Source organism: Pseudomyrmex gracilis, unplaced genomic scaffold (assembly GCF_002006095.1).
Source record: "Pseudomyrmex gracilis isolate BER0280 unplaced genomic scaffold, ASM200609v1 scaffold_995, whole genome shotgun sequence".
Lineage (NCBI taxonomy): Eukaryota > Metazoa > Arthropoda > Insecta > Hymenoptera > Formicidae > Pseudomyrmex > Pseudomyrmex gracilis.
In genome coordinates this window covers 29,707-36,701 of record NW_018021579.1, presented here as the reverse complement: position 1 = coordinate 36,701, position 6,995 = coordinate 29,707, and the positions used below count along the sequence as shown (strand labels likewise).

General features: G+C 31.7%; 1 long non-coding RNA gene across 1 annotated transcript; it reads left to right on the top strand.

The window, feature by feature from the left end:
- Positions 1-1,637: 1,637 nt before the first annotated feature.
- On the top strand, positions 1,638-2,651 carry LOC109861752. Its single transcript, XR_002251022.1, has 3 exons — positions 1,638-1,763; positions 1,830-2,032; positions 2,117-2,651. It is a non-coding gene; the product is annotated as an uncharacterized LOC109861752 (long non-coding RNA).
- Positions 2,652-6,995: the final 4,344 nt, after the last annotated feature.

The following is a 6,995-nucleotide window of genomic DNA, read 5'->3' as shown; positions in this document are numbered from 1 at the left end:
ACTTCTCATCTCTAGTCACAATCCGATGCAAAAAACCTTTTCTTTGTTGCATTTGAATCAGCAACTTGCAAATAAAAAATCGCCTTTCAACGTCTCTCGGTTTCAGTTCATAAGGCACCCAATTTCCTTGTTTTTGAATCATTCTCATGGCTCTCAATCGTACAGAAAGAGCTTGTTGAGTTACTCCCAATGATTCTGCAAGCTCTTTTTGCGTTTGACTCTGATCTTCTTCGAGTAATGCCTCCAAGTCTTTGTCTTCGAATTTTTTTGGCTGTCCAGAGTAAGGCTTGTCTTCAACGCTGAAATTTCCATCCATGAAACGTCGAAACCATTCCCTACATGATTTATCAGGTGGAATAGTGTCACCATAAACTTCGACAAGCATTCGATGGGCTTCAGCTGCACTTTTCTTCCAATTAAAGCAGAAAATTAAAACCTCTCGCAAATGCTGCTTGGTTAACACAAAATTCGACATTTCAAACACAGTAAAAATCAAGGTTTTTGTATAAAACTCAAAGCGATATAAACTGAATATTATTAGCAGATGTCTAACCTCTCTGAAACCGCCAAAATCAGCTGTCACTATGAACCATTCACAACAGCCGGAGTCATCTTTTGGAAACAGACCGAACTAATTTGTACTTCCAATACATATACAGTTGCGGTCAATGAAATGTACTCACTGTTAAATTATTGGTTTCTTTAAATTCTGAAGCAAAGTAATGTACAAAATCGTAAAATTTATATTATAAGGCATTAGTAACAACTGATAATTTTGATTACATTTTAACTATAGGTTTTTATTATATTTTTCAATATTTATAAAAATAAGACAATATTCCATAGAAACATATATCTGCTAAACAAGTTTATTTGAATTTGATAAATATTCAGAAAAACGGAGCACCTTCGGAGGTCAATGACCTTGACATATGTTGTCAAAGACATCTCCCTGAACAACAATCTGCAACTTGTAGCCGTCAATTGTTGTTTGTTAAAAAATTATAAAAAAAAAAAATTTCGTAAATGAACTCTTATTTCCTGACACCGTGTACGTTTTGTTCGTGTTGTAAGCATGTAGGCAGGGAGGCTTTGCCCCTCCCCCTTGCTCCCCCATCGAGAAAAAATGAAGAATTCAATCAAGTGTCGCTTCATGTCATAATTGTTTACTCAATCAATATGCACGGTTACACTCACCATACAGTAAATCACAAAGAAACTTTCGTAGATCCTCATACTAATTGTCACACGCAAAACATCGAAAGAATTTGGCGAGATATGCAAAGTAATATTCCACTTCATGTCAAGTAAACAATCTTGTTATTCCCATCACAATATCTGTTGCTAAGCAGCATCACACGTACGTACATGTGTTATCGTGCTTTAATTTCAAAAATAAAATATGCCAAAGAATATACGGATATATGATCATCTTTCTTACAAGTTATTGTAACTATTTTTTCATGTAGTTTTAGTTTACTTTATACATATGTTATACGTGCGCGACGAACAGGTTGCGTGTTGCGTGAATCACTATAGCGCTGGTGCACAAATGCGCATTCGTGTAAACGATGAAGAGAGAGTGCTTAGACATTTCGAAGAGAACCTTGGAGACAGTGTGCGCAGTGCAGCTCGCGTACTCAGTCTTTCAAAACACACAGTGCATCGGTCTCTTCGCTATAACGGGCTATGTTCGTTTCATTTTCAGAAAGTGCAACAACTTTTGCCGGGAGATGAAGTACAACGCGTCCATTTTTGTGGAAGTAAGGGTATTGTCTTAATTTAAGTTTTCCACTAATTTTAACAATTATTTATTATCGACGAAACAGGATTCCTCGCGCAGTGTCGACGAAATGCTCTGTTTCTCGACCGCATCCTGTGAACGGACGAAGCGACCTTCACTCTGAACGGCGTGTTTAATTCTCGCAATTTTTTATTGTGGGATACAGAGAATCCGCACGCCGTTCGGCAAGGCGCGTTTCAGTATCGTTATACGATAAACGTATGGGCAGGAATAATAGCGGACCAAGTCGTAAGTAATAAATTTACGAGTTAAATAAGTCTCTTTCTCTCTTTGTCTCGCAGCTTTTTTAAATATTTTTTTAACAATTTTTAGATTGGTCCCTATTTTCTCTCAGCAAGGTTAAATGGAGAAGTGTATGCGCAGTTTGTTGAAAATCAGTTGCTCGTACTTTTCGAGAACGTTCCTCTCCGTGTGCGGCAACAGCTGATTTTTCAATACGACGGAGCACCAGCGCACTTCAGCCGACGAGCACGACAAGTGTTAGATGCGCGTTACGCAGAAAGGTGAATAGGTCGTGGTGGCCCGATCATCTGGCCGGCGCGATTGCCAGATCTGAATGTGTTAGACTACTTCGTTTGGGATTACATCAAACAGTTAGTCGAGCACAGACGTGATGACGAAGAAGATGCAGTACGAGAAGCAATTCTCGCTGCATTTAATTCGATCACTTCAGAAATGGCGCACCGCGCGATGCGCGATATTGTGAGCAGAGCGAACGCTTGTTTGCAAGAACACGGTTCGCATTTTGAACAATTGTTAACTTAAATTATGAGAGTGGATTAGACTTACTGGGGTATACCACTATAAAAAAATGCGCCATGCTATCTACCGCAAGGTGGCGTGGAAATGATAGCGCGCAATAATTGTATAATATGTAAAACATTTATTAAAAGAAAAAGAAATAAATGTTTAAAAATATTTATTTTTATACCTTATTGTCACTTGATATTTTATATATGTAGTTAATACACAATAGCAAATAAAATGTTAATTTTAATATTCCTGGACTTTCTGAGATATGTAGAAATGATAATACAATAACTGATTCGTCATGTATTACTTATTGACAAACTAGTAATGTTAAATATAATTGATACTTTACATTTATATTTGTTATTTTGACTTTAAGTGTAATGTGAAAATAAAATAACATATGTATAAAATTATTAAAAACTACATAGAAAAATAGTTACAATAAATCGTAAGAAATGTATGTATTTGTTCTTTTTGAAGAACATTTCTTATATGAGTTATTGTAACTATTTTTCTATGTAGTTTTTAATTATTTTATGTTATTTTATTTTTACATTTATACTTTTTATACTTAAAGTCAAAATAACAAATATAAGTGTAAAGTGTCAATTATTTAACATTACTAGTTTGTCAATAAATAACACATAATGAATGAGTTTACTTTAACCATATTTACATGTCCCAGGTAGTCCACACAAATTAAAATTAACATTTTATTGTTTATTGTGCATTAATGATAAATTTTCAAACTGTGATTTACAAATAAAATTGAAAATATGTTTTGTATGTAGAAAATAAATTATAGAAAAAATAGGAAAATTAAAGAATAATCACATCATTATTTGCAACCTAAACAATCTTTAATTTTTTTAAATATTTTTAATTTTTTGGGAAATAATTAACTAATTAAATAAATAAATAAATAAATAAAATCTTACTACCAACATCTCGGCAATTTTTTTATTTCAAATAAATAATTCTAATGTTAAAACAGGATGCTTGAACAGATGTGAGTCAAAACACAAGATATTCGTGTGAGTGATATTTTATTATTTGATATCAAAAAACCTTACAAACGTTTCGATTTTTTTGTTTGGATTTTCATCAATGTAAGCAAAATTGTATAATATAAAAATTGTAAGAAAAATTGTATATTATAAAAATTGTAAAAAAAATCACATAGCACTCATAGTGTGAAGCATTACTCCATTGCTTCCCAGCAAACATCCGAAGACACAGCAAAACATACTTACAAATTATACTGAACTACTACAATATGAGTGCTCTGAGATTTTTCTTATAAATTTTATATTGTACAATTTTGCTCATACATTGATGAAGATCCGAACAATGATATCGAAATGTTTGTAATTGTTTTCGTTTTATTAAAAAATAAAGAACTCACTCACACAAACATCTTGTGTTTTGTAAATTTCAATGTGACAGGCAGTTGGAACTAAATACACGGGTGTTGTTGTGCAAATGTGTGATGGTAAAATTATTTATTCAATGATGTATATAAGCATAACGTTTTGACCTTCGGTTTAGGTCTTTATCAAATTAGATATGTGTTGTTTAACAAAACTTCGTACAAAGATGAATGATAATCAAGATGTTACACACAAGTCGTATCGCGAACAAGAGTTGTGCATGATCTTGTGTTTTGGTTTGCATCTGTCCAAGTATCCTGTTTTATCATCTCACGAGCTCATTCAATTAATCTAATATCAAAATTTTGATAATAATCATTTATTATTTCTTTATTTATTTACGAAACAAATCCTACAAAAACTATGATCCTATAAAAAACACTCTTCATTAATTCCTGTAATAAAATTTAATTTTTTTTATAATACTATTACAATATTTGAATATTCTTTGTGTACGTTAAAAGTTAAATAAAGTAAAAGAAAAAAATGTAAAACAGAGAAATAAGTAAGAAAACCATCACATGATTAGCAACAAATTGTATCTTCAAATTATTTTTTTCTCTGCATGAGATTCTTTCTGTAAATAATTAACTTATTCGAGATCAACGTCCTATAAGAAAACTATCCTCAAAATGCGGCAATTCTTAGTTTAAGAATTTCATGATCCATATGCTGAGTCATCGGCTAAACGGTGAGACATTGCATCACCCATATACTAAGTCATCGATCTCGATTGTGTTACTATCAAAATGTTGATAATGATTATTTATTTTTGTATTTACTTATTTATTTTATGGAAAGACTTCTACAAAGAATACAAACAAAAGTTTAAGTTTTGTAATTAAAATAATACGATATTTAAACTATTTTTTATTGTAATAAATATCGTTTCTCTTTTGTATGTAACAAAATTAATGAGTAAAAAAAAAATTAAATAATTAAACAAGCAGTAGTACAATCATATGCTAAGTTCGGTAAGTATCGGTCTTGAATGTGTTAAATAAATAAATAAATAAAAATCCATTATCGCTTTCTTTTATGCCAAGATGTAGATATGTAGTATTTATTTATTTACTTCTTTATTTATGCGAATAATCTCACAAAATAATTTTATCTTCTTCACAATTTTATAATATTACACAAAAGTTTTAACTTTTTTTGTACGTAAAAATTAAACTGTTAAATACAAAAGAGGAAAAATAAAAAACTGTTAATGTATTATTATTTGCAGCAATAACTTGAATAAAGAACAAAATAAAAATATTAGAAATAATTCGGCAGTTTTTTCATATTAAAGTAAACAATTTTAACACATTCGAGACTGACATCCTATAACAAAAAAGTATTCACAAAATTGGACATAGCCCATATGTTCATTGACATGACCCACATGCTGAGTCATTGATCTCAAATGTATTAATATTGAGAGATAGTGATTATTTATTTGCTTATTTATTTTATGGGAAGACTCTTACAGAGAATACAAACAAATAATAGTTAATCTTTGTGTTGTTATAATTACTTAACACTGTAACATCAATCTCGGCAGTAACAAAAGGATCTCTTGTTCAACGTAAAAACATTTATTTATGTTTATTGTTACACAGTTACAAAAAGGGAAAAAGAACGTCGAATAAAAAGAAACTCTAGAAGTGAATAACGAACTAGGCGCGCGCGCCACCTACCGGTAAAAAAACAAAAGAAAAAGGACATTATCCTTAACACCCTCTCTTAATGTCATTTTCATCGTTACACAAACTTTGACAACATCCCTCTCTACTTACTTAAACCTAGATACTCACGACTTTTACAAAGCAAAGCANTCGTTAACCCTTTGGTTAACACATCCGCTTGTTGATCTGTACCTCTAACATACTCTAAACAAATACTTCCATTCCTTAAGTTTTCACAAACAAAGTTATACTTTAAATCAATGTGNTTAACTCTTTTATTACTTTCTGGATTTTTAACTAAAAAAATGCATGCCTGATTGTCTTCAAATATTACCACTTTATCGACTTCAACACTGAAGTCTAACAGCAGNTTTTTAAACCAAAGTCCGTCCACAACTGAATTACACAACGCCACTAGCTCTGCTTCAGTTGTTGATAGCGCAACACAACTTTGCTTTTTAGTGACCCATGACACTGTGTTATTAAACACCTTAATTAAATATCCAGACACNGACTTTCGATCACACACATCTCCTCCCCAATCTGCGTCTACATAACACACCAACGGACGCTCTTTTTCTTTTCGAACATAAACCAAATGTAAATCTGCTGTACCTTTAACATACCTTAACACTCTCTTGAGATATTGCCACACGGCACTCGGACACTTATCCTGATATCTACTAAAATAATTTACAGCAAAGCTTAGGTCTGGACGAGAACCTAACATTAAATACATTAAGCATCCAACTAACTCTTTTACAGGCTTACTTGTAGTATCACTCTCAGACTTACAANCAGTCAAACCCAACTTTGGTTCAATAGGCGTTACACACTGTTTACAATCTTGAAAATTAAATCGTCTTAAAATTCCTTGTATATACCGGTTTTGACTTATTTTTAGAACGCTANTTACTCTATCATGTTCTATTTCCAATCCAAGAAAATTTTTAAGACTTCCTTTATCTTTTACACTAAACTCTTGAGTTAACTTACACTTGTAGTATTTTATGCGCTCTAAGTTTGGACCCGCCATAATTATGTCATCTACATNCAGTAACAAGTAAACGGTTTCCGTTACATCTTTCTTAAAATACAAACAGTAATCACTGTTTGACCTACAAAATTTTAAGCTTATCAGAAAATCATTTATTCTTTTATTCCAACACTTAGACGATTGTTTTAACCCATAAATCGACTTGTTTAACTTAAGTACATGTCCACTNTTTATTCTAACACCTTTAGGTGGGTAAATATAAATATCTTCTTCTAAGTTTCCATGTAAAAACGCAGTTTTTACATCTAATTGTACAAAATGATATTGAAATTGGTTTC